This window comes from Neophocaena asiaeorientalis, unplaced genomic scaffold, assembly GCF_003031525.2.
Source record: "Neophocaena asiaeorientalis asiaeorientalis breed wild unplaced genomic scaffold, Neophocaena_asiaeorientalis_V1.1 scaffold278, whole genome shotgun sequence".
In the NCBI taxonomy this organism is placed as follows: Eukaryota; Metazoa; Chordata; class Mammalia; order Artiodactyla; family Phocoenidae; genus Neophocaena; species Neophocaena asiaeorientalis.
Genome location: NW_020174431.1, coordinates 1207192 through 1234596, shown reverse-complemented (window position 1 = coordinate 1234596; position 27405 = coordinate 1207192).

Sequence of the window (27405 nt, the reverse complement as noted above, 5' to 3'; positions counted from 1 at the left end):
TTGCAATTAAAGTGTAGGTAAGTCCTTTAATACCTTAAAATTCAAGCAGAAGGTTCAGACCCTGGATCCTGGATCCTGTGGCTGCCTCAGTGTTGTGCAGAGCCTAAAACCTCAGGGTGGGGTCCGAGGTATCACACAGTGACGACAGATGGAATTCCTCATCTTTTAATTATTGGTTGTGAAGCAAATTGGTGGCTAAAAGGAGTCTTGTATGATTTTACAATGCCATTCTCTCTATGAGCTACCATCATAGCTTCACAGAATTTCTAGTGGTGTTAATGAAACACCGTTATTTCTCAGTTATCTAGCTGCAATTTTCTTTCTTGTTTTCTTTATTTACTTTTTATTAATGAAGTACCCTTCACCTTCAATTTTAGGTCCACAGTTTTACATAGTTCCTAAAACGAAATTAGTAAATAAAAACTGATGAGAGCAATACTTTTATTTCTTCCCGGCAAACTCCACTATATAGGGAGTAGTCAGCCTCCTTTGTATCACAAAGACGGAGCTCAGAGCTTCATATTTTACTGGTATGAGAGACCCTCAGTCTGTGATGCCCCGCAGATTATTTTGTTTCCCAATCTGCGTCATTATGGAAACAGAAGACTAGACAACAGAAGTTAGGAGGATAGATTCTGGGCATATAAAGTAGTGAAAGCTGGCTGACTATGGAGAACAGTATGGAGGTTCCTTAAAAACTAAAAATAGAGCTACCACATGATCCAGCAATCCCACTCCTGGACATGTATCAAAACAAAACAAAACAACAAAACCCAAAAACACTAATTTGAAAAGACACATGCACTGCAGCATTCATAGCAGCACTATTTATAGCAGCCAAGATATGGAAGCAACCTAAGTCCATCAACAGATGAATGGATAAAGAAGACGTGGAATATATATACAATGGAATATTACTCAGCCATCAAAATAGTGAAATAATGCCATTTGCAGCAACATGAATGGACCTAGACATTATCAGACTAAGTGAAGTAAGTCAGAGAGAGAAAGACAAGTATCATATGATATCACTAATATGTGGAATCTAAAAAAAAATGCTACAAATGAGCTTATATACAAAACAGAAATAAACTCACAGACACAGAAAACAAACTGATGGTTACCAAAAGGGAAGAGGGAGGAGGGATAAATTAGGAGTTTGGGACTGACAGATACACACTACCTTAACATATACACATCACTATATATAAAATAGATAAACAAAAAGGACCTATTGTATAACACAGGGAAGTATATTCAATATCTTATAATAACATATAATGGGAAAGATCCTATGATACTCTAATGGTAGACAAACCCACAGAATGTACAACACCAAGAGTGAACCCTAAGGTAAACAAGGGACTTTGGGTGATAACGATGTGTCAATGTAGGTTCATCCTCGGTGAAAAGAAACTATTCTGGTGAGTTATATTGATAATGGGGGAAGCTATGTTTACTGGAACACCCCAAAGCACTGCATTACATTCTCAATCCTAAAAGAATGCCAATGTTAACATCACATAAGAAGTTACACTCAGTTTTCCCAGTTAATCTGGATTTTTTTTGGAAGATGTTATTTTTTGAGTTGTTTTAGGTTCACAGAAATAGTAGTTTCACTGTCCTAAAAATCCTCTTTGGATAGGATATTCATCCTTCCTTCCCCCTCAACCCCTGGCAACCACTGATCTTTTCACTGTCTCTGTAGTTTTGCCTTTTCCTGAATGTCACAGAGTTAGAATCATACAGTCTGTAGCCTTTTCAGATTGGCTTCTTTCACTTAGCAATAGGCATTTAAGGTTCCTCCCTGTCTTTCATGGCTTGATAGTTCATTTCTTTTTATCAGTGAATAATATTCCATTGTCTGGATGTGCCACAGTTTATCCATTCACCTACTGAAGGACATCTTGGTTGTTTCCAAGTTTTGGAAATGATGAATAAAGCTGCTATAAACCTTCATGTGCAGGTTTTTGAATTAACATATGTTTTCAATCCCTTTGAGTAAATACTGAGGAGCAATCACTCCAGTTTTAATCAAGGAACCACAGAGGTCCTGGGAAATCAGAGGGAAAAAAAATGGAAAATAAAATGAGGGCTTCCCTGGTGGCGCAGTGCTTGAGAATCCGCCTGCCGATGCAGGGGACAGGGGTTCGTGCCCTGGTAAGGGAGGATCCCACATGCCGCGGAGCGGCTGGGCCCGTGAGCCATGGCCACTGAGCCTGCGCGTCCGGAGCCTGTGCTCCGCAACGGGAGAGACCACAACAGTGAGAGGCCCGCATACCGAAAAAAAAAAAAAAAAAAAAAAGAAAATAAAATGAAAACATAAGCTGAAATGGAGCTCTTGAATTGTGCAGTACATTCAGAATATTAGAAAGTAGAAGAGAATGGTGATCCAGAGAGCTTCTCACCCATGAAATGAATATTTTGTGAACAGGTTGGTCTTCCTCTATCTATTGAGTCAGAATCGGGATTAGTCACACACTTCAGGTGACAGACTTGCCAAAACACCCTCTGATTAGCCAAGGAGTGCGTAGCCTTGCAAAGCAAATTCAAATATTAAAACAAACATCTTTCCAGAATGCACTATCTTTCCACTGATGAACTTTCTGCCTTCTGTTTTCACCTAAAGCATTACGCCTGAGATGGAAATAGACATTGCATGTGCAGCCTTATCATTTTCATGTCAGGGGACTGATTACGGTCATAGAGAGGTCTATAATGTGTCATGCTTCCTAGCATAAAAGCCACATTTCTCCTAAAATCATTTAATATTTCATTCCTAGAATACTCATTGATGTCAACAGCCTGAATCCTTTTTACTTTTTGTGGTATTAATATAAGAAAGAAAAAGAAAACATCAATATCCATAATAATCCCACAGATGTCACTTAAAATCAAGTACCAGATAATAGCGCCTGGCAGCCACCATGAAGCTCAGTATTTTTATGATTCAGACAACATCGTAATCAGGTTAAACAAATAGTATTTTTTATTAAATGTCACTCAATCCCAGGGCTGCTTATTCATTTGTGTTCCGCTCAAATGACTCAAAGATGGTGGTTACACTCAAAAGACAGCTTGAGTGGGAACCTAAGAATTCTATCAGTCAGTCTTACTCTGGAAGTAAAAGAATTAAAAAAAAGGTCCGGGTTGGGGGTGGGAAGAAAATGGTCTGATGAGATAGAAGATAGAAACTGTGTTGTGCATTTAAGTAAAGCAAATACTTTCTAAGGCCTAAAATTATTTGGCAAAGAAATTTATGAGTCCCACATGGCTCTTTCATTTCACAATCCATGCATTTTCTAACTATTATATATAGAATGCATAAACAACAAGGTTCTACAGTAAAGCACAGGGAACTATATTCAATATCTTGTGATAAACCATAATGGAAAAGAATATGAAAAAGAATATATATATAATGTATGTATAACTGAATCACTTTGCTGTACAGCAGAAATTAACACAACTTTGTATTAAATCAACTATGCTTCAATAAAACTTACAAAAAAAAGAATGTATGCATTTTCTGCATGAAGAACAATACAGGCAGACCTTTTATTTTGTTTTGCAGATATTGCATTTTTTACAAATTGAAGTTTGGAGGCAACCCTGCATCCAGCAAATCTATCAGCACCATTTTTTCCAAGAGCATCTGCTCCCTTTGTGGGGCTCTGTGTCACATTTCGGTAATTCCAGCAATATTTCAAAAGTTTTCATTATTATCATGTTTGCTATGATCATCTGTGATCGGTGATCTTTGATGTTTTGTAATTGTTTGGGGGGGCCATGAACCACGCTCATAAAAGATGGTGAACTTGATGGATTGTTGAAGTGAGTACAAGTGGCTTAGAATATTTCATAAACTTGGTGCAATATTCTGGACTGCAGTGGTCCTCTGATAGTCCTTGAGTAAGCTGTACCTTTCCAGTCTGGTCGTCGACATTTTAAGTTTAGACATTATGTTCTCTGAAATCTTCCCTGATCCACAAACCATGCCTCCTCTATCAACCACCAGCATACGGTATTATATGTATCAGTATTACAGTATTATCAGTATGCATCAGTATTTCCTACAGGAATATAGTGATCAATTTGTTTGTCTCCATTGCTGGACTGTACACTCCTGGTTTGGCATCCAGTGGTGCTCAGTAAATATACCTTGAATGAGTGAATAGGTGTACACAGTAGCATGAAATCAATTGAATTTTGTTGTTGTCTTCAACGCTAAGGATGTAGATAATACAGTTAAAACTACAGACGGCTAACCTGTAAACCATGACTCATATGAACTAGTATCTCCATTCCTAAATACCCATTTGTATTCCTGCTGATGTTTCCAAAGTAAATAAAGATCAGGCTCCAGGGAAATCCCATTCCTTAAAACAATGGCACAAGAACACACGTGCATTTCCATTTAAAGCAAGAGACTTCCAGAAGTAAAAATAAGTTGTGTATGTTCGATTATGAAATCTGGGAAAAAAGTCTGTTGTACCAGGGCCCACACTTTAGTTTGAAAGTGTTTAATGAATATGAATATTAATGTCATCATTTTGGAATCACATGTATTTTTTTAACGTTTTCATTTTGTTCCATTTTGACAGTTTTATTGTGTTTGGCAACCCTGGGCAGCTGTATACATTCACTGAAATTTGAATCAAAACTATGGTATGTTACCTAAAACACCTACTAAATTTACCTTCCAGGACGGATAAATCATGGTAATTTTTATATTAGGTGCTCAAACCTCCAATAATAATTTCTAATCTACATCCTAATTTCTAGTATTATTTTTATGTTACTTCTACATGTCTTTCTCCAGACATCAAATGTTTCAAAATTATTATTAGCTGTCATAAGCAAAATTGTGGTCATTGTGATAAAATATCCAACTACTTTACATTTTTCATTTAACATAACACAAATTGCTAGCAGTATTCGGTGGAAGATATTTTATATATATATTTACATGGCTTAAATTGCTGGGCGTGCAGTAGGGAAATTTTAAATTAACATAGTTGTGGCATAATTTCCCTGAGTCATAGATACCAATGAAGGGGTACAGAGAAGTGCTCTGTGTTTATAGATCAATGAACAATTATGGGATTTTTCTTCCTAATAAAGATTCAGTTTGTGTCTGTTTTTGTTTTTTTTTTAAAGTTTGACCAAGTATTCGTGGTAGGGATAGGTATCTGTAGTTCTGAATTTCTGTATTTGAAATACATGTAGTACCTCCATCAGATTTGTTGTACGGGATCCAAATTTGGAAAATTCTTTATAAATTTTAAATGATCATTGAGTGGTTCCAGATCTTCCGTGGGCCTGATTTCTGGCTGACTGTCCTTCTTGGGGCTCAGATAGGAGGCAGGATGCCCACTGTCACTCACCCCCACCCAGAACCCCTACCACCATCTGTCCACTCACAGCCTTGCTTTCAGAACAGCTGCCTGGGTCAGTTCTTTTGACTGAGATATATCAGAACTGGAATGTTTGAAAATGGATGGAAAATATTCATCATACCAAGTCTTAAATGGTCATGATTCTACTGCTTAAGAAATTCCAGGAATCAACCTTGGTTGAACCAAAATACCATGAGGTGTCCATGTGATGACATTTATGTGCGAGATAGTGTTCTCATTTTCAAACAACTCTTCACCTCTGCTGTGCTGCATTCAAAACATGTCAGCCAACTCTTTGATCATCTTTCCATCAAGAGATGGAATCTAATTCCTTTCTTCTTGAATATGGTCTTAGGGATGAAAAGAAGGAGATTGAGATGATACTGAGTGATTTCTGAAACTAGCTCCTAGAGGACAGTCATCTCTCTCTCTCTCTCTCTCTTTCTCTCTCTCTCTCTCTCTCTCTCTCTCTTTCTGTCTCTCAGGATTCTTGCTCTTGGAATGTGGCCACCATTCACTGAGGGAGCCCCAACCATGTGGAGTGATCAAGGGTAGCATTAATATTGTCTCTAGTAGTAATTTTAATACGATATGTTTTGTCCTGACAATAAAATATAAGTGGGGCGTGTGTGCTTCCTTTCTGGGTAAAACCATGAAAAACCCATGCTTCTCTCTTCCTATAGCAGACGGGGGTACAGCTGGGGAGATGCTGGATGGTGGTACTTCCACCCGTCTGGGTTCCTGAGAAGTAAGAAACCAACACACATGCGAGGACTTGGCTCTTTAATCCTTAATTATGAGACGCTTAAAGGAAATGCATGAAAATGTGTAGGAATGTCTGAAAATAAGAAATGCAGAGTCAGAATAAAAAATCTAGAGCTTTTCTTCCTGCTGGTGTCATCTGGTCACACGCTTCTTATTCTCTGAGACAACAACCTTGTATGTTTGCTGGAAAAAATGCTGGCACTGAAAGCCAGCGAGATTGAGTTTTCTTCATAAGCAAATTTTTCTTTTTATATCTTATTTTCATTTTTAAGTCTATACAGAGGATACCTTCCATGTTAGACAGGTTTTCCATCTTTTGGTTCATCTAAGATGAGGATAAAAAAAAAAATTGAAGCATTGGAATGTCTTTCCGTTGCCAGGAATGGAATACATTAACATTTAAAATTAGCTAATTCTATTGATTGGCCTGCTGGAGGACATTGTTTAAATTGTTTTCCTTCTACCTCTGACATGTGGGCAAGTGGGAAGCAAACCAAACCTGGAGGGGAATGCGACACTCTTTGTGTTTAGGATGGAAGAAAGAGTGGGCAGAGCCAGTGTTGCCTTTTTTCTTTTATTCCAATTTCTTCTTTTTCTTTGCTCTTCCCTTTTTGTCTTTGCTAAGAAATGGGTTATTCTAAATTCCTCCTTCCCCCATCTTGCACGTAGCATACGATCAGCAGCAGAGGCAGTTCATTTGCCCTCAACAGCATCCCTGCCAGGAGAATCCAGACAAGCTTTGAGTTGCTTCTAATTTCTATGGACTCACTTTTTAGCTCCAGGAAGACTGATGACAAAAGAACTATTTCTGGTGCCTCTAGGAAAGAAACACACCACAGCCTGTTATTTTCTGTAATCCTGCTGTTTGGAGAGAAAAGCACTCACAAAGCCATTCTTTATCAAATAGCACTGAATTCTCTTTGCTCTGTGGGTTTGTTCACTAGACTATCCACTTGGCTGAGGTGCATCACATCAAGGTGAACTAGCTCTACTGGTTCTCTCACCCAGCAAAGGGACCCAGGGTGCATTGCTCCTTCTGTCACACCCCAGATTATGCATCCTTAAAATATTAAAAGAAAAATCTTTAAGTGTTAACAAGGATGTCGTTTTAGTACCTCAACATGGGAGGTAATTTGGAAACGTTATCCCTCTATTCTTCTTAATCTGTGCTCCCACAAATATAAAGCATCCTAGCATATTCAAATTAAGGTTTGGCTAATGTCACCAAGTAGAGAACCCCCCCTATGATGCCAGAGTAGTAAGGTTCTCATAATCTCTCCCTGTGTATCCATAATTCAACTGTGTGCACTTAATAGAAGTGGTGGGCACAGCCTATGTCAGCTATTAATGAAGAATATTCAAGAAAGAGAATGCATGGGTATAGTAACCTGGCAAGAAAACATAAACTTGTGAGAACAGAGTGAACTTATATGAAATCTCAAGCACTGTTCTACAGGATGAGTGTGAGAGGCACATGGGGACATAATTAAGATAATTTGGAGAATAATTTATGTCAATGCTGAGAACAGAAATTTTAAGAATCCGTAAGGCTTTAAACTTGGATGACTAATAGAATGTTGTGCCTTCAAATTAAAAAAAAAAAAAGACTAATGGCAAGAGATTTAGAAAGATACAGTATGGGTAAAGAAAATGGCTATGTTATATTAGGAAGAGAAAACTGGTGATAGGGACTAATAAGTGTTCAAAATATTTAATAGTGTAATGGAGAAGAGGGTGAAGGTTAGCGGATACCTTTGTGTGTGTTTCTATAGGAGACTGGTTTAAGAAGAATATAAAGATTAAAGAGGATGGATCAAAAAGTTTAAGAAACATATCTGTTCTAGCCCAACAATGAATTAGGAAGCCTTGGCAAGTAGTGAGCACTCATGGTGTTCAAGTTCAAAGTTAATAGTCCTTGAAGGTGTGGGGAGAATTCTTGCTTAGGGTGGGAAGCCTGTATCATTCTTTTTTTTTTTTTTTAACATCTTTATTGGAGTATAGTTGCTTTACAATGGTGTGTTAGTTTCTGCTGTATAACAAAGTGAATCAGCTATATGTATACATATATCACCACATCCCTTCGCTCTTGTGTCTCCCTCCCACCCTCCCTATCCCACCCCTCTAGTTGGTCACAAAGTACCCAGCTGATCTTCTTGGGTTATGCAGCTGCTTCCCACTAGCTATCTATTTTACATTGAGTAGTGCATATATGTCTACGCTACTCTCTCACTTCGTCCCAGCTTACCCTTCCCCTCCTTGTGTCAAGTCCATTCTCTATGTCTGCGTCTTTATTCCTGTCTTGCCCCTAGGTTCTTCAGAACCTTTTTTTTTTTTTTAGATTCCATATATATGTGTTAGCATATGGTATTTGTTTTTCTCTTTCTGACTTACTTCACTCTGTATGACAGACTCTAGGTCCATCCACCTCACTATAAATAGCTCAATTTCGTTTCTTTTTATGGCTGAGTAATATTCCATTGTATATATGTGCCACATCTTCTTTATCCATTCATCTGTTGATGGACACTTAGGTTGGAAAGCTTGTATCATTCTTAATTCCTCCCAGTACATCTTTCCAGTCACTCAACACCCACATCCAATCTATGACTAGGTCCTGTTAATTCTATATATTTGTATATTAAATTAATACTTATTATGTGCTGCATACAAAGTAAGGTACTTGGATAATATTGGTGAAAAGCACAGAGATGTTTCCCGTTCTTGTGGGACTTATGCCGTAGTGGTCCCTGTTAGATGTTACAGCCCTGTAAGCCTTCATTGTCTTCACCTGGGCAAAATTTTGTTTAGTTGTCCCTCATAAAATTAGTTTTCAGATTGACTTAATAATTATGACAGCTTGTGTACTAATTTGCTTTATTCAACTCTTTGAAAGCAGGATTGTATGTTATTGACTCCTAAACATCCAAGGCTTAACTAGGTTTTCCCATATGGTAGGCTCTCCTATTTAATTCTGCCAATGTTTACAAAAATTAGAACACATGAATCAATGCTAAAAGTTTAATGTGATGTGTGTGGGTTTATGTGGAATTCTACTTAAATTTAACTTATTTGTATTAGCTAAATAATTTATCTTGCTTTAATGAGGACTTATCTTGCCAGTTTTGTCAAGGTCCATTGGGGTTCTGTTACCAACTGGGATGCACGTTCTATACCTATAATCTGTTTGTTATCCTAAATAGCACATCCTTAATATTATATAATTACTTTCATTACCCCAACACTGGTCTGGCCAGATTATATCATTCTTCACTTTAGTAGAATCAAACAGATTACATGTGGTTGGACAAAAAATGGGGTCACATTTTGAGTATTAGTTTTTCAGAGCATGTGAAGCACCTACTTTTTGTGGCTTAATATTGAGCCAAATTTGATCTCAGAAATTTAAATGATACTAACAGCAAAGCACATAAACTTTAGATAAATTTGAGTTTCACTGCATTACCAATTCTACTCTCATAACCATTTCAGCAAAAATTGGTAAAAATGTCTAGAAATAGACTATACAAAAAATGAAAGCAAATTCATGTTTGTCATGTGGTGAACTTATAATCCAAAGTTCCTGTCTATAATTTCCTGTGCTGTTAGTTCATTGATCTCAACAGGATTATTGTCAGTGAAATGATAACAGTGTAAAAAATAGAATTTCCCACTGAGACAAAGATATCTCATTGAATAACCGAAAGGTGGTATCTACCCTGAAGTTTATTGTAAATATACATGCCCGTTGGGTTTTTTTCTCCCTTTCTCTGTAAGCCCTGTTTTACACGGGGTCATATATCTGAAGCCCTGAAGCAATCAGTATTACGAGCACAGGTTCAAGTGCATTAGAAACTCAGAACCTACCATAATGTGTGCACACAACAGAGATTTAATGAATAGGTATACACACATCCCATTCTATATTTATAAAGACACATTGTTTGCCCCTTTTGTGTGACTTCAATCCTTTATAAACTGGTTATCTGTGTTTGCTCTTTAAATTATTCTGTCCTTAGCATTTATATTTATTTAAAAAATACTTGTGTTTTGTAAAGCGGTTTTAGGTTTACAGTAAAAATTAAGAGGAAGGTGCAGAGATTTCCCACTTACCTCTGCCCCCCGCCCAACAGAGCCTCCCCATTACCAACATCCCCCGCCAGATAGTACATTTGTTACAACTGATGAACATACATGGACACGTCATCATCACCCAGAGTCCATAGTTTACCTGACGGCTCACTCTTGGTGTTGTACAGTCTATGGGTTGGACAAATGTATAATGATATATAGTCACCATTATGGTATCAATATTTTAAAGAGTATTTTCTTTGGCCTAAAAATCTTCTGTGCTCTGCGTATTCATCTTTCCTTACTTTAGCCCTTGGCAACCACCAGTTTTTTTCCTGTCTCCATAGTTTTGCCTTTTCCAGAATGTCATAGAGTTGGAACCATGCAGGATGTATGTAGCCTTTTCAGATTGGCTTCTTTCACTTAACAGTATGCAGTTAGATTTCCTCCATGTCTTTTCATGGCTTGATAGCTCCTTTTTTTTTAACACTGAATAATAATCCATTGTCTGGATAGACCACAATTTATTTATCCATTACCTACTGAAGGACATCTTGGTTGCTTCTAACTTCAGGAAATTACAAATAAAATTGTTATAAATATTTGTGTGCAGATTTTTGTGTAGACATAAGTGCTCAAATCCCTTGGGTCAAACAGTTTTAGAGCTGCCCCCTTCCTTTCTGAAGTCAGTTTTGACTTGTTCTCATTTATTTAAGGTACACCAAGTACTTCCAAGGCATTCCATTTTTCCTTGTTAGTCAAGTTTCTTCATGTTTCCTGCCAGCAGAGAACTCTAATACGACAGGCCCTATAGCTGGGCCAGAACCAACCAGCATGATTTACAGAGAGTTCTGTAAAACAACTAATTCTAGTTGTGCAATTCCAAGCTCAGAGCTTTGCTTGGACAACACTGCATCAGCGTGGGAGTGAGAAAGTCAGTTCTTATCTGCTCTTATGGTAGCAACTCTGTGCACTGTTTTTGCATCTGGTGCAATTCTCCTGTTTTATGATTGTTCATCAGTGACTTACAACTGGCCTTGGTAACTTGCTCCCTGACACATACCGATACTACATGCCTACGTGAAGAACTAATGGCCTCAGACTTGATATAAATTTTACATCATATATGGATTTGAAGGGAGAAAGTTGCTCTTCCTTAAGATGCAATGTGTTATTTGCTTACTCAGACATTGTCAGTATGCATAACTGTGTGATTTCGGGTGGTGATTTTGGGGTCTAGAAGCTTGAACCTCCGTTCTAGTAAATACTGATTATTCTACCTGCTGTCCCTGCCGACTCTGCTGCCTTCTGTATCCTTTAAATGAGAAGCCCTGATTGTTTTCTCCAAGTGCTTTCCATACCTGAGTTTCAGTCGGCCTGAGTCAATTGGTAATGTATCAGTCCTGTGGTTGAGAGCTCATATACTTGATGTTTGTATATTGCTCTAATTCATTTTTCATAATTTTATGTTAATAATATTTCCTACTTTTGAACATAGTAGGTCTGCTTATTGGAAAGAAATAATCCAAATATTTAAATGTGAAAAAGATGCTCTTCCCATGTTTGTTCTCATTGTTGATTTGTTTATTTTTGTTTTTCAGTAGAGTTGGTTTCCTAGAAGACTGGATTCTAAATATAGCTTTTTCCATGGCCTTGTGACCTTTAATATTCAAGCTCAGATAGCTATCGTTTAAATAGACACCAAAAAAATCAGTTGTGTTAACTTGCTGAGTTATTGTGGAAATTGAATGATACATGGAAGCAGATTTAGACTAGCATAGTCCAAATCTTTTCATTGTATGGATATAAAATTGCGGCCCAGATAGTGTGATTAAATTACCAGGATTGTGTAACTAATTAAAAGCCTTGTAAAGGATATAACATATTTTCTAAATGTAATGAGCAAAACAAGCAAACAAACAAAAAGACTCCCTAAAAACTGGAATGTGATATAAAAAGGGAGAAAATATTCTTCTCCTTATTTCCAGGAATTGTTTGTTCCCAATTTGATGTATAGGATGATTGAAGGCTAAAAGTAAGCTATGATTCATTTGAGGTGCCCAAACCGTGAATTTACTCTGACAGAACTATACAAACTGGAAGAAAACCTTTCAGAGCACTGTTTATATCTGCCATCACTCATTTTTTTCTTCTCTATAAAATAATAGCATCTTTTGAAGTCAAAATAGTAATAAAGGAAAGGGATTTCTCGGTAAACTGGGGAGTTTTTACATTTGTTTTTATCTTCATTTCCTCCTGGGAGGGAAAATATGAAATAGATAAATTGTCTAATGTGTTTGACCTTATTAAGAGGCGTTTTGCATTTATTTTGAAGAGAATTAGAGATCGATGCTTAGAAAAGTAAGGACATTTGTTCATATTTTAGTTCTTCCCTTCAGCAGATATTGATCAAGCTTCTGCCCAGGGCCCTGTTCTCAATGCTGGAGATGCAGCATTGAGACAAAGGTGGGGGTGAGGGCAAGGATGTGGCTGGTGTTATGAGGAACAGCAAGGAAGCCAGAGGCTGGGAAAGAAGGACCAAAGGGGAAGTGTGTAGGGATGAAGTGGAAAGGAGGTCGGGAGGGTAATAGATGGGCAGGTGGGACTCAGAATTCAGTCATTGAAGGGCTTGACTTTTACGCTGATGGAGAAGGAAAGCATTTTCATGGCTTTGAGCAGACTTATATGCCAACAAGATCACACTGGTGCTGTTCTGAGAATGGAATCTAGGGGACAAGGGCAGATGCAGTGTGACAGGTAAGGAGGATTATTTGTGAAGTGTAGGCAGGACTGTGTGTGTCTTGGGTACAGGTGGGAGCACGGAGTGTGGTGAGATGAGGCTGGCTCTGGGCACATCCTGATGGCACACCTGGTAGGTCTTGCACTTGGCTTGGATATTGGATAAAGAACGAGTTAAAGGAGAATTCAAGGGTTTTGGCCTGAGCAACAGGAAGGATGGAGTTCCCGTTTATGAATATGGAAAATTTTGTTCAAGGAGGCATTTTGGGGCCTGAGCTGGGGCCATGGAGGTGGTGAAAAATCAGGAGTTTTGTTTTGGGCATGGTCATGCTAAGTGTTTATTGGACATATGTCCAAGTAGAGATATAGACAGTCCAATATACAAGTTAGGGGTCCAGGAGAGGTGTCCAGGCTAAATGCAACATGGTGTCGTTGGCATGTACATAACACTTAAAGCCACACATCCTGTTGCTTTAGGAGGGGGTAAGTGTAGGCAGACGATAGGCCCAGGGACTGAGCTCCACATTGCCCAGACATTTAGCAGGTGGAGAGACAAGAAGTAAGCAGTAAAGGAAATGAAAACAGCAGCCAGTGAGGTCCAGGAAAAATGAGGCTTGTGTGGTGTTTGAAACCAAATGAAGTGGTTTCCATAAGGGCAAGTGACCAACTGCCAAGTGCAGTTGTAAAAGGAAGATAAGAAATGTCTACAGGATTTCATCACCTTGTGGGGAAGGCTCATCTGAGTAAGCTCAAGAGCAAGTGGGAAGACAGTAAGTATATATATATATATATATATATATATATATGTATATATACTTCTTTTGAGGAGATTTTCTGAAGAGAGGAGCAGAGAAGTGGAATGATGGCAGTGAAGTGAGTTCAGGAGGGGTTTGTATACTTGTTTATTTATTTTTCACGTGCTTATATACTGATGGGAATGATCTAGTAAGAAGAAAAGGAGGAAAAAGGATGACTTTTTAAAAAAGTTTCTGCTCCTAATGAGTTCCATAATTCGTTTTCTACAAGTTAATTTTAACTTTATAGGACTGTGAAGTTTTGACAAAGTTACGTGTCCACAGACAGTGGAGTGACCCTGAGGTAGGTGTTTGCGAACTGCTCCAGCTTGATATTAAAGGTTCATGCAATCATTTCACACCATATTTCAAATCTGGAAATAATTTTTCTGAACAGCAATATTTGGGGGATGATTTAGTGCACACTTTTAAGAGTTGGCCTTCTAAGAGCACAGAGAGTCCAATGGTCAGGAGAAGAAGAGCCGACCGGGGTGGACTTGATGCTGGTCTGGGCGAATTTATTAACTTCTCTTGCAAAGGAAGACAGGCCATCAGCAGGGCAGTGGAAGTAGGAAAAATAGTAGTTACTCAACGATGACAAACAAGTATGTAGCACAATATTTGGCTCAGTTGTAAGCAACGCCTATAGTGGTAAAATATAAGCAATGCATGTTGATTTGAAGAAAAATAGATATTTAACAATATCGAAAGAGTGACAAAAAGAAGGATGCTACCGAGTGGGGCTTTGCAGGAGTGGACTTCTAATATTTCATAATAGGAAGTCGAGGCTAATATCTACAATTGATGAGCCAAGTAATAGTAGTATGAAAATATGATTTAGAAATAGGGAAACGCCAGAAAAAACTGAATTGGGATTGGCACGGGGGAGGGGCTGATTTTCATAATGAGACTTATCATAGGTTGTGGATTTTTAAAATTTGACATTAAAATAGGAAAATGGAGGAACAGGGCTGTAGAGAATGATGGATAAAGCTCTACATGTGGGGTTTCTTTCATGTAACACTCTTGCCCCATTTTATTAGCCTACAGAGGTATTGTATTAAGAAATTGTCAATATACCCACATTCTCAGTAAATGATGCTAAGTATTATTCCTTAAATTGCAGATAATTAGCTACATTTAAAAATGTATCATTAAACATCTACCAAATTATTTAAATTAAGTCGACTATTATTAGAGAGGGCTTTCTGGAATAGAAGGGCCAACTATATTCTGTGTTTTGTTTTTGTTTTACAAAACAAACACTGCTTATAATCAAGTCTGGTACACTGATGGATTCTGCTTGTTTACATTTTATTTAAGATTCTTTTTCAAAAATATTCATAAGCGAAATCAATGTGAGCTTTTTTCAGTACAATTTTTGTGAAGTTTTCAGATCAATGTTTCACCTGATTTATGAAAATGATTTGGGAATTTTCTTTCTTTTTCCATGATCTGGCATAGACCCACATTCGGGAAGCTAAGTACTTCCATAAACACAATGTAACTGTGGTTTTAAGGGGACTGGGACTCAAATCATTGGGCTGATCAATGTCGGCTCCCTTTTCCTTTGTCCTCAGGCTTAAAAGCAAAAGATCCCAAAGCCTCAGTGTCCCACTTATAGAATCCCACATGGCTGCAGGTTAGAGATGAGTCTTAGTACTTGAGCAGACTCCCCCTCCTGGGGGGCTGGTGGCCCTCAACTCTCTGTAGATGACAACAGGCAACATGAGGATGTCAAATCCTCTTGTAGGAACTGCCTCCAGTGATGGGATTTGGGATTTGCTCTTTCGGTTGGTGGTCACATTACCAGGCTCTTTACTCATATGAATAATTAAATTTCATGAAATTGCTTCTATTAAAATATAAAAATATTTGCCTCTCCCCCAAACATTAAAATTTAAAACAATTTCTGTTCTTTCCTAAACTTCATTCATCATTTAGGTCAGGGCGTGTTTGGGATGGACTGGGAGGTGAAAGGAAGAAGGAAAATAACTGGTTTAACAATAAACCACAACTGTAACATTGGATGAATTATATTATCTGTGACTACACTTTTTTGGGGGTTGACACAATTTTACAAAACACATTCTTTTTAAAAAAATAATTTATTTTATTTATTTTTGGCTGCATTGTGTCTTCGTTGCTGCATGCAGGCTTTCTCTAGTTGCAGCGAGCAAGGGCTACTCTTGTGGTGTTCAGGCTTCTCATTGTGGTGGCTTCTCTTGTTGCGGAGCACGGGCTCTAGGCACGTGAACTTCAGTAGTTGTGGCACGTGAGCTCAGTAGTTGTGGCTCTTGGGCTCTAGAGTGCAGCCTTAGTAGTTGTGGCGCAAAGGCTTAGTTGCTCCGCGGCATGTGGGATCTCCCTGGACCAGGGCTCGAACCTGTGTCCCCTGCATTGGCAGGCGGATTCTTAACCACTGGGCCACCAGGGAAGCCGCAAAACGCATTATTAATGTCTAGGTTTATTGGACGTTCCCTGATACCTACAGGGTCACTATGGGGCAAGTGAAATCTTAAATTTATTTACTTACAAACTATCGTTCTTCTACATATTTTAAGTTGCAGTTTTCTTAACATTAGAAATTTCTTTACTGAGCCTCTATCTGCAGTCACTGGAAAGTAAAATGTGTGTGTGGGGTTTGAAATAATGAAGTTTGCCAGAGACAGTTACCTTAGGTCATTTATAATTAAGATGCGTTTGAAATCTCCAGAAAACATATTCTCTATGACTTAAGGCTAGTTGTTTTAAACCACAGGCTTAGGAAATTCTAAATAAGACATGAATAAGAATTTAAAATTTAGCTTATCAGATATGTTAAGAATTTGTTTGTTCATCTAATAGAACCCTTGAATTGTAAGGGTCAATCCTTGTATCGCTTTCCACATGAAATGGTGTTAAAACCACTTGATACCATGGCTTTCAAAACGCCTTAACCAGGCATTTGGCATTAAACTGGAACTGTCCATAAACTCAAAACTACTGAAGAAAAGGAAACTGTTTCTGTCCACTTGAGTATAAACCTGCCTGAAGTCACAGTATATGGGAAACACAAATGCAGAGTGAGAAGGGCCACATTTCACATCAGCATCCCGATGGGAGTAAGGGAAGCAGCTCTCACTGGACAGCTGGAGCGCCTGTTGCTAAAGAGAATACAAAGAAATTATTTTCTAATGTTACGGAGGCACATATTTTTTCTTCTTTAAATTTCAACACTTCCCGTGCACCGAAGAGAGAACTAGTTAGTGTGCTAGCTGGTTTACGACAGTTAAATGTTGAGAAGATAAGGTTTCTAGACAACTGAGCTTCATGTCTGAGAGAAAGAGTAGATGTGGAAATTATGTGACTGAGCAAAGGCGAAAGAAAAAAGAAAAAATACTGTATAATTTAGAGTCTATTAAAGGCTGTCAAATGCCCCGTAACCCATAACTTCTTCATCTTTCCTTACAGTAATGAAACATTTTTAAAAGCTAAGTCTCAGAATAAGAACTCTAATGTCATTTAATATGTATATATATACACATATATATTCAATTCATTAAATATTGTAAGACAGAAAAGATTAGCAAGTTAAAAATTTGCAAAAATTACCCAAAATATTTTTTGGTAATTCTCAGTTGATCAATTAATCACATTACCCTAACACTGAAGGACTGAGGTGCGGCACTCTGATTCAGACCATCAGCCCAGGCCTCCTTCCTACCCAGACATCAGTGCATGTCACGTGATACATGACCGAGGTAGTTTTAGGACCTTTTCCAGAGAGGAGCATCAGTCCCTCCCTGGAAATGCCACAGTAATCTGTCTCTGATTTTTTTATGCATGAGATTGCGACCTACACATTTTGGTTGTTTTGACTTAAGGCTGTTAAACAGTTATTAGACTCAAACTTATTTGTAAACATCATCTCATTTCTTCTCTGCCATAGCTTCTGTGACAGAGGACTTCTATGCATGTTCTGAGTACCCATTCTGTGCCAGTTGTGCTATTGTTTTTTTTTTTTAAATCGTTTTCTTTGTTTTTAAAGCATTGATTGCCTACTCTAACCTAAGTCTAAATTACCTTGCGAGACGAAGAAGCTGAAGCTTGGAAGTCGCGTGTGTATAAGGCACATGGTTATTATAGCATCGCATTGAGGACTGGGTGTGTCTTACTTTCAAGCCCAGGTCTGACCATCCACCAGGGCCTCAGTGAGCTCAGCAGACAGAGTAGCTAATACTGTTCCCTGTGAGTGACTATGGGCCATCCAGGCACCTTCCTGTCCTCTTTCTCCCCAGAGCTGCCTCCTTTGTTTTAAATAACAGCACCGTGGCATTTCTTTCTCTCCTTACTCATTTTCTCTCCCATCTCTCTTCTCTGCATTTCTTCAGTTTCCCCTAAGGCTGGAAAGATCCAGAGAATGGAAAGAGGATGATTAAATCGGGGCTGCTGTCTCCATGATCAGAGCTGACAAGTTTCATGATTGTTTTGTTGGCAATTGGGCCCCTTTTTTGATGGATGTTTCTCTCCACCACTAGACCATAGCTCTCTGAGGTCCATAGCTCTGCTTTGTTCTAATATTTTATCTATTGATCCCTGAAACTCTGCCAAGACCATGGGCTTGCTTATGTAATAAACGAATACACAGATTACCCCCAAATGAAAATTGCATGTAGAGTTGTGCCTATTTTCCAAACCGTTTCTATTTTATTTTTTCTAATTTTTCCAGTTTGCTTTTCCAAAACTATTTTAAATCATGAAGATGATTGCCGGCATCCCTGCCTTGTTTCTCATTTCACTGGAGGTCCTTCCAATGATATACAATGAAACATAATACTGAATATTAGTTTGACATACGTTTTAATGAAATTTCACTGATTTAGTTTTCCTTTCTTAGGAATGGATGGTAAATATTATCAAAGACATTTTGGCAACTCTGAAGTGGTATTACACTTTTTTTCCTCAACATATTAGTATTGCAACTAAATAATATAATTTCAAATATTAAATTAATAATTTATTCCTCGGAGGAACAGTATCTGGGGGGTATATTATTCTTTTAATATACTTCTGAGGTATGTTTTGTTTCAATACTCTCATGTTCAATTTGTCTGTTTTGTCTCTAGGTTTCTTTGATTTTAGGCTGCTTCCCACCCTCAGTTTAGGAACCAGTTAATTTGGTTTCACAAGACAAATAATTTCACGACATTTCTTTTTCTCTGTGTTATGGATGAGTTTCTAAAAATTAGGGAATTTTCCTTTTCTAAAAAGTTTGAAAAAAAGTGTTCACTAAACTCTCCATGATGGGTACATGAGAAGGACAACTTCTCGATTTCTCTCATCACGATAGACGTCGATTTAGATGTCTAAGTACAATTCTAGCAATCGCCTTTCCTAGGAGGACCTAGGAAATCAACCACCCCGTAAGAGTTTCAGACTCATTGCACAGATTTGCATGTGCATCTGCGTGTGATACCTTGTAGTTATTAGTTTGCTCCGGTTCTATGTTTATTTCTTTGGTCTTGGCTAATTTATAACTTCCGCTTCTCAACCTCTTTCATTGGCAGGAAAGTTCCCCTCTCTTCCTTTGCAGGACTGGGCAGGCTCCTGTAAGAGAGGATGCAAGACATTGGGCTTCCCTGGTAGCACAGTGGTTAAGAATACCTGCCAATGCAGGGGACACGGGTTTGAGCCCTGATCTGGGAGAATCCCATATGCTGCGGAGCAACTAAGCCTGTGCGCCACAACTACTGAGCCTGTGCTCTAGAGCCCACGAGCCACAACTACTGAGCCTGTGTGCCACAACTACTGAAGCCCGCACGCCTAGAGCCCATGCTCCGCGACAAGAGAAGCCACTGCAATGAGAAGCCCGTGCACTGCAATGAAGAGTAGCCCCCACTCGCTGCAACTAGAGAAAGCCTGCGTGCAGCAACAGAGACCCAACGCAGCCAAAAACAAATAAAAATAAAATAAATAAATTTATTTAAAAAAGAGAGAATACAAGACAAAGTTCACACCTACACCCCCTTTGCCCAACACACACTCATGAGCGCACGTGTGCACGCACACACACACACACATGTGAAATCCAAACCCGTCCCATCCAGCCCATTGATATAATTTGAGGAAACACAGGCATGCCTTGGGCACATAGCAGTCCCATATTTAGGTTCTTCCAAGAATGGTTCTTTTTTTTTTTTTTTTTTGGATGAAATAGATATTTATTAAACACCCAGGATGTGATAGGGATTTTTAAAAATACTATTATATCAAGTCTTCAAAGTAACCTACCAGATGGGCGATTCCCATTTTTAAGTGAGGAAAAAACTGACTTAAAGAGTAGTGAAGAAATGTCACTTGCAAAAGAAATGGTGAAGGTCTTAATTAAACCCAGATTTTCTGATGTCCAATACAGATGTTATCCTATCACATTATACTGTGACCCTCTTATGTGTTGATTTACTTCTTTTTTTCCCTTGTACATGTTCTATTCTTTTTTTTAATATCTTTATTACAGTATAACTGCTTTACAATGGTGTGTTAGTTTCTGCTTTATAACAAAGTGAATCAGTTATACATACACATATGTCCCCATATCTCTTCCCGCTTGTTTGCATCTCCCTCCCTCCCACCCTCCCTATCCCACCCCTCTAGGTGGTCACAAAGCACCGAGCTGATCTCCATGTGTTATGAAGCTGCTTCCCACCAGATATCCATTTTACGTTTGGTAGTGTATATATGTCCATGCCACTCTACCACTTTGTCCCAGCTTACCCTTCCCCCTCCCCGTATCCTCAAGTCCATTCTCTAGTAAGTCTGCATCTTTATTCCCGTCTTGCCCCTAGGTTCTTCTGACCATCTTTTTTTCTTCTTTTAGATTCCATATATACGTGTTAGCATACGGTATTTGTTTTTCTCTTTCTGACTTACTTCACTCTGTATGACAGTCTCTAGGTCCATCCACCTCACTAAAAATAACTCAGTTTTGTTCCTTTTTATGGCTGAGTAATATTCCATTGTATATATGTGCCACATCTTCTTTATCCATTCATTTGTCGATAAGCACTTAGTTTGCTTCCATGTCCTGGCTATTGTAAATAGAGCTGCAATGAACACTGTGGTACATGACTATTTTTGAATTATGGTTTTCTCAGGGTATATGCCCAGTAGTGGAATTGCTGGGTCATATGGTAGTTCTATTTTCAGTTTTTTAAGGAACCTCCCTACTGTTCTCCATAGTGGCTGTATCAATTTACATTCCCACCAACAGTGTAAGAGGGTTCCCTTTTCTCCGCACCTTATCTAGCACTTATTGTTTGTAGAGTTTTTGATGATGGCCATTCTGACTGGTGTGAGGGGATACCTCATTGTAGTTTTGATTTGCATTTCTCTAATGATTAATGATGTTGAGCATTCTTTCATGTGTTTGTTGGCAATCTGTATATCTTCTTTGGAGAAATGCCTAATTAGGTCTTCTGCCCATATTTGGATTGGGTTGTCTGTTTTTTTGATATTGAGCTGCATGAGCTGCTTGCATATTTTGGAGATTAATCCTTTGTCAGTTGCTTCATTTGCAAATATTTTCTCTTAAACAGTGACAGCTTTACTTCTTCTTTTCCAATTTGGATTCCTTTTATTTCTTTTTTTTCTCTGATTGCTGTGGCTAAAACTTCCAAAACTATGTTGACTAATTGTGGTGAGAGTGGGCAAACTTGTCTTGTTCCTGATCTTAGTGGAAATGGTTTCAGTTTTTCACCATTGAGGACAATGTTGGTTGTGGGTTTGTCATATATGGCCTTTATAATGTTGAGGAAAGTTCCCTCTCTGCCTACTTTTTGGAGGGTTTTTATCATAAATGGGTGTTGAATTTTGTCAAAAGCTTTCTCTGCATCGATTGAGATGAACATATGGTTTTTATCCTTCAATTTGTTAATATGGTGTATCACATTGATTGATTTGCGTATATTGAAGAATGCTTGCATTCCTGGGATAAACCCCACTTGATCATAGTGTATGATCTTTTTTTTTTTTGTGGTACGCGGGCCTCTCACTGTTGTGGCCTCTCCCATTGCAAAGCACAGGCTCCGGACGCACAGGCTCAATGGCCATGGCTCACAGGCCTAGCCGCTCTGTGGCATGTGGGATCTTCCAGGACCGGGACACGAACCCATGTCCCCTGCATCGGCAGGCAGACTCTCAACCACTGCACCACCAGGGAAGCCCGTGTATGATCCTTTTAATGTGCTGTTGGATTCTGTTTGGCAAGCACGGTTCTTAAACGTTGATCCTGATTTTATTTAGTTGCTACCACATGGTGTGGCAAAGCCAAACTTTACTTTAGATGTTTGTTCCTCTTTTGATTGTGATACTTTTGATTTATTTCTGAGAGGTGTAGGAAGAGAAGTATATGAACATACACTTACTGAATCATCTTTCTCATTATTTCTCATTTCTCATTATGAAGCCACTGTAAGATTGTCCTCTGACAATGAGAAGTACCCCCAGGCTCAGAGCTGATGCTGAGCCCTCCCTGCAGCCCACCCCTCATTTCCAGTAATGAATCTCCTTAGGAAAACAAATATCCAGAAAGCTTCCTGTTTACTCAGACCTCAAAAATGGGCTGTTAGAAACAATGTGAAGCTTTGGGACAGGTCCCTAACCAGAGTCCAAATGTGTGCAGTTGTCTTTGTGCTAAGGATGTCATGCTGCCCAGTCTGAAGAATAATTTCATTGATCAGTAAGAATTAAAGCTAAAGTTACAATTACCAAATGCCAGGCTTGATGCTAGTTGCACATTCGTGCATTTATCCATCTAGTAATCTCAGGAACTTTATGCTTTACTGAAATTATCTACATTTTACAGATAGGAAAGCTGAGGCTCAGAGAGGTTACAAGCAGAAATATCAGGATCTCAACTAGAAAGTGAAGGAGTTGGCCTTCAGGGTCTTTTCAGTACATCTGCTGGTTTCATCAAAACCGTATAGTACAGGGCTTCCCTCGTGGCTCAGTGGTTGAGAGTCTGCCTGCCGATGCAGGGGACACGGGTTCGTGCCCCGGTCTGGGAAGATCCCACATGCCGCGGAGCGGCTGCGCCCGTGAGCCATGGCCGCTGAGCCTGCGCATCTGGAGCCTGTGCTCCACAATAGGAGAGGCCACAACAGTGAGAGGCCCGCGTACAGCAAAAAACAAAAACAAGAAAAACGTATAGTATCAACATGGAAAATTTAAGAATTTGCTCCATTGGATAAGGAATCTAAAAATCTTTAGCAGTCTCTCCTTGCTACCATGTCCCCAACCACACTCAGCACTCACCTCTGTCCTCTGAGCCAGCCACGTCCTGTAAGTGACCTGGAGCCAGCGTTAGTTCTCAAAACCACACACGTTTTCACTATCTCCTTCCATCCATCTTTTTCAAAGGCCTGTGTGGTAGTCCTGTTCCATAAATTATCATCATGCAGACCAAAGTCACATTCAGCAGAAGCTCAGCTTTGATTACAGATGTGCTGACTCAATCAAAACTCTCAAACTCAACTGCTTCTCTTTAAAAGAAAGTGTATTACACTTCAAAGGAAGTGCAATTTCAGCCATCACTTCATCTAGTACGATGTGAAGATGTAATAATGTCCAGTTGGATAAAGAAAAGGGAATATTCTGTTTAATTTTCAAGGCAATGACCTGTGATCCTGCTTTACATTGACGTTTCTAGGATGTAATTTCTTGTTTATCAGTACTTAAGGGTCACTTTTTATCCCCTGTGGTTACTAAAGCTTTGGGAAATCTTCCACCAAATGCAATTGTTAACATTGTGTGCTAAACAGGAATGGTGAAATAAAAATCAATTATGCAATCTCAGAATGAAAGTTATGCTACTTTTACAAGAGGAAGTTTTTGTAGTAATGTTCCCCCACCAAGTGAGGCGGAAAGAGAGAGAGGAAGAAAGAGAGAAAGAACGAATAAAAACCTATCCTTCACTTTGCCAATTAAAAGGGCACAGTCTCAACTATTTCCAACAGTAAAGCCCATTGCCTAGGAAACTTTACTGTACCAATAAGAGGAGCTAAGAAATTAATTGGCAGGTACCTCTAAACTTATTTAGAGTATTCTATTGTTATTTTTACTACTCTGTTACCACCACCATCCCTATGACTGGTGTTAAAATAACTGAACAAGACCATTGGATTGAGGTGGATCTAATGCCTCAGTAGCCTACATGACCAACCAAAACTGAAACCAGAGTCAACGCACTCGAATCTGAGAAAGTGAAACCTAAGGACAACTGTTACCGAGTCCACGTTTGTACTGCTCGCCACATGACAGGCCAATAAGTCGAGAGAGGAGTTGTTGGGGCAAGGAATAGCGACTTTATTCAGAAAGCCGGCTTACTGAGAAGTTAGTGGACTCATGTCCCAAAGAGTCATCTTACCTGAGTTACAGTTTAAGCTTCTTTTATACTAAAATGGAAGGGGGTGTGGTTGGTAGCTGCAAACTTCTTGGTGCAGGAATCCTTTGTTTTTGCAGCTGTCCACATAGGTCAGGTCACAATGTTCCTATAAACCTCCAACAAGACAACTGTTTTTCTCTTTACTGCAACTTTTATGTCTGTATGAATGGATAAGTGTTATACCTTTAAAGGTCAGAGACTTGAGAATGGGCTACCCTGTATATTTCAAGGTATAGGCAGCATTCTTGTTGCAAAAGCAATAGAATACAAAGGTTAAAGTAAAAGAAACAGATCTAATATAGAGTCAGATTTGTTCCTCCCTATTACACAACTAGTCACAAACTCCAGCTAAGGTTTTCCAAATAAGGCAACCACTTAGGCTATAATAATTGCTTTGCTTTGCTTTAGTGTCTTCTGTATAAAAACCTCCCCCCAGCTCCTTCCTATGGAGAGCTTCTAAACACCTCTGGTTTGGTGCTGCCCAATTTGAATTGATGCATGCTCAAACTCTTGAAAAAAAATTTAGTATGCCTCAGTTTACCTCTTAACACTATTAATCGACCATTTTCCAAAACAGTGATTTCACACTTTCTAAATGGCAGCCCACTAAGGAGGAGTGAAAATTTCCACATTGCAAAATCCACATTCCCCAACTTTTCCTAGAAAAAGACATCAGTGAAACATAAGTAAACATCATGTCCAAAGACATTTTGGAGAGATAACGTTAAAATGGCTTTAATAACGAGATAAGGAGGATGAATAATTTTGCATTACATGTGCATGTTTAAGGAGAGGTTAATGAAAATTGATAAAACACGATGAAAATATGCAAGATGACACCATACATTACGCATTAACCAAGTCACAACAATTAGCTTGAAAATGATGGATGTACATTATTTAAAACAGAAAGAGACAGAGGGAGAGAGCTGCCATTTCAAACAAACACACCCACAGTGTGATTTCTGTAGGTATTATGTAGATGTATCTGTAGGTATTCCTCCATGCTCTTTGACCAAGAAACACTGAATTTTATCCTGATTGGTGAAGTGGCCAGACTTTCCAGTAGACCAGTTCATTGAAATCCTCTCAAATTCCAGAAAAGTGTTAATTTTGGTTCAAGAATAATACATTTTAATAAACTTTAATAATTTGGCAATTAAGTTCCAAATGAATAGCTCTCATCCTATTCATTTATATTAGGAATATCATTTAGAAGTATCATGAGTAGAATTAGGTTATTTGCTGACAATCATACAAGAAGGGAGTGTTTGGTGCAGCTGCTTCACCATACGTTTTATGATTCTTGAAATACCATCCAAGGAAAACAGAAATTGTGTAGAATACCATAAGATGATACTTGCATTTTTGGAGGAGAATGCACAGTCAAGAACCAGATCCAGCATATCAAAAAATGAAACTTATGCCTTACATTACCTCCCTACACTGAGCACCTCTAACAAATTATTTTGTGAAGTCACAATCAGGAAATTAGTTTTTAATATAAAAGCTATAGCCATCAGATTGCTTTAAAACTTCAGGTTCTTTCTGGGTAGAGGAGGGAAGAGGTTGGCAGGCTTTCCCCTGCTCTTGCAGTAGATGCCAGACCCCTGGTGACTGAGCTATTCTCTTGTCCTAGGTATTGTCTGCTTGTTAAAAAGATCTGGAAAAGTTTGATTTATGGGAAGAGCTGTGTAGCAATCAAAAAAGAAGACAAAACCAGTATTGTGTCAGTTTTAGAGTGAGCCAGTGAAAGACACAGGAAGAGAAGTGTAGGAGATTGAGGGCACGGGAAGGTGTTCATTCCCAGAACAGTTACAGAATAGTGACTTCCAGGAGCACTGAAAGAAATGCAGACTCATGCCCACCAGGCCCCAGGGGTGTCAGTAGCGTAGTGCCCAAGCAATAGGAGAAGGAAAAGAAAAGGGCACATGCACTGTTAGTTGGAAGTGTCTCAATTATTACAAGTAACACTGTCTTTTGTCTTCTCCTTACCCAACTTTCTGAGAGAATTTTACAATAGATAGTTTTCTTTGGGGAAAAGTGATGTGACAGAAGGTGCAAAATTTTCCAGCACAGCTGTGCCCATGAGAAAATCCATCTAAGCAAAAGCAGAAGACAGTTCCCAGACACCAGTGAGATGCGGTGTCACTTGCCAGAGCAGGAGCTGTTTGTGAGTGGTGTGGAGGCAGCTGTGTCGAGAGAGAACAAGAAAACACAAGCATTTTTAAAGCAAAGAAACCAGAAGTTGGGGGGAGAAAATTTTAACAGCAGCTGTTAAATTTCACACTTCAGTTTCAAATGGGGAGAGTGAGAGATGTCTGAAGAATAATTTTGGAAATTTTGGATGTGTGAATGACTATGTCACCCCCTGATTCACCACTTTGGGAAGATCTACAGTAAATTATTTTTCAAGGATGTTGGTTTTAGAATATTATTTCTTTTGAACGTGATGTTGGGCTGAGCTGACCCTGAAGAGATATGACTTTGTCTGAGTTACCCACGTGTTTATTGGGAAAGCGTCCATAAAGAAACATTTCCATGTATGGCAATGACTACAGACATCTAAACTTAAACTCATCACACCCTTGCCCCAGGTCAGCTAACCGTTCCATGTGTCATTATTTTGTTAATGGTGACACTAATTTCTCAGCAATGAACAATATCAATAGCTTCCTTGTATTCCCCTGAGATTACTAGGTTATTAGTATTATTATCAGCAGAGAGTTGCTAATCAATCTATTACTGTTTCATAATCTCAGTTATCGGTTCCTGTTGAAACCTATCCCAATATAGAAGTAGAGAAGCTGGAAGTGATACAGAAACTGCAAAGAGGAAATTAACTCAACTTATGTGCAGATTGGTCACAAACACACTACTCAGACACAAAAACAATATTGGTATTTTCTGTGCAAAACTAAAATATGTACAAAAATGAAAAAAGAAGAAAGGTTAAAATAGGTGGGTAAATAAGTGATAGACGCTTTCCCAAGTGAAGATAAATAAAACTGCTTTTAATTAGAAGAGTTCATGATTGTAATAAAAGTGATGTAAATTTTTATTAAAAAATATAGAAGCAAGAAAATCCGTTTGGTCTTCATATAAATAAGGAGCCAAAGACTTTTTTTTTTTTTTTTCATTTAAGAGCCTGGTTAGATTCCTAAAGCATAGTCTACTTCAAACCGTGTTCTGCTTTTTTTCAACCTGTAAACTCACT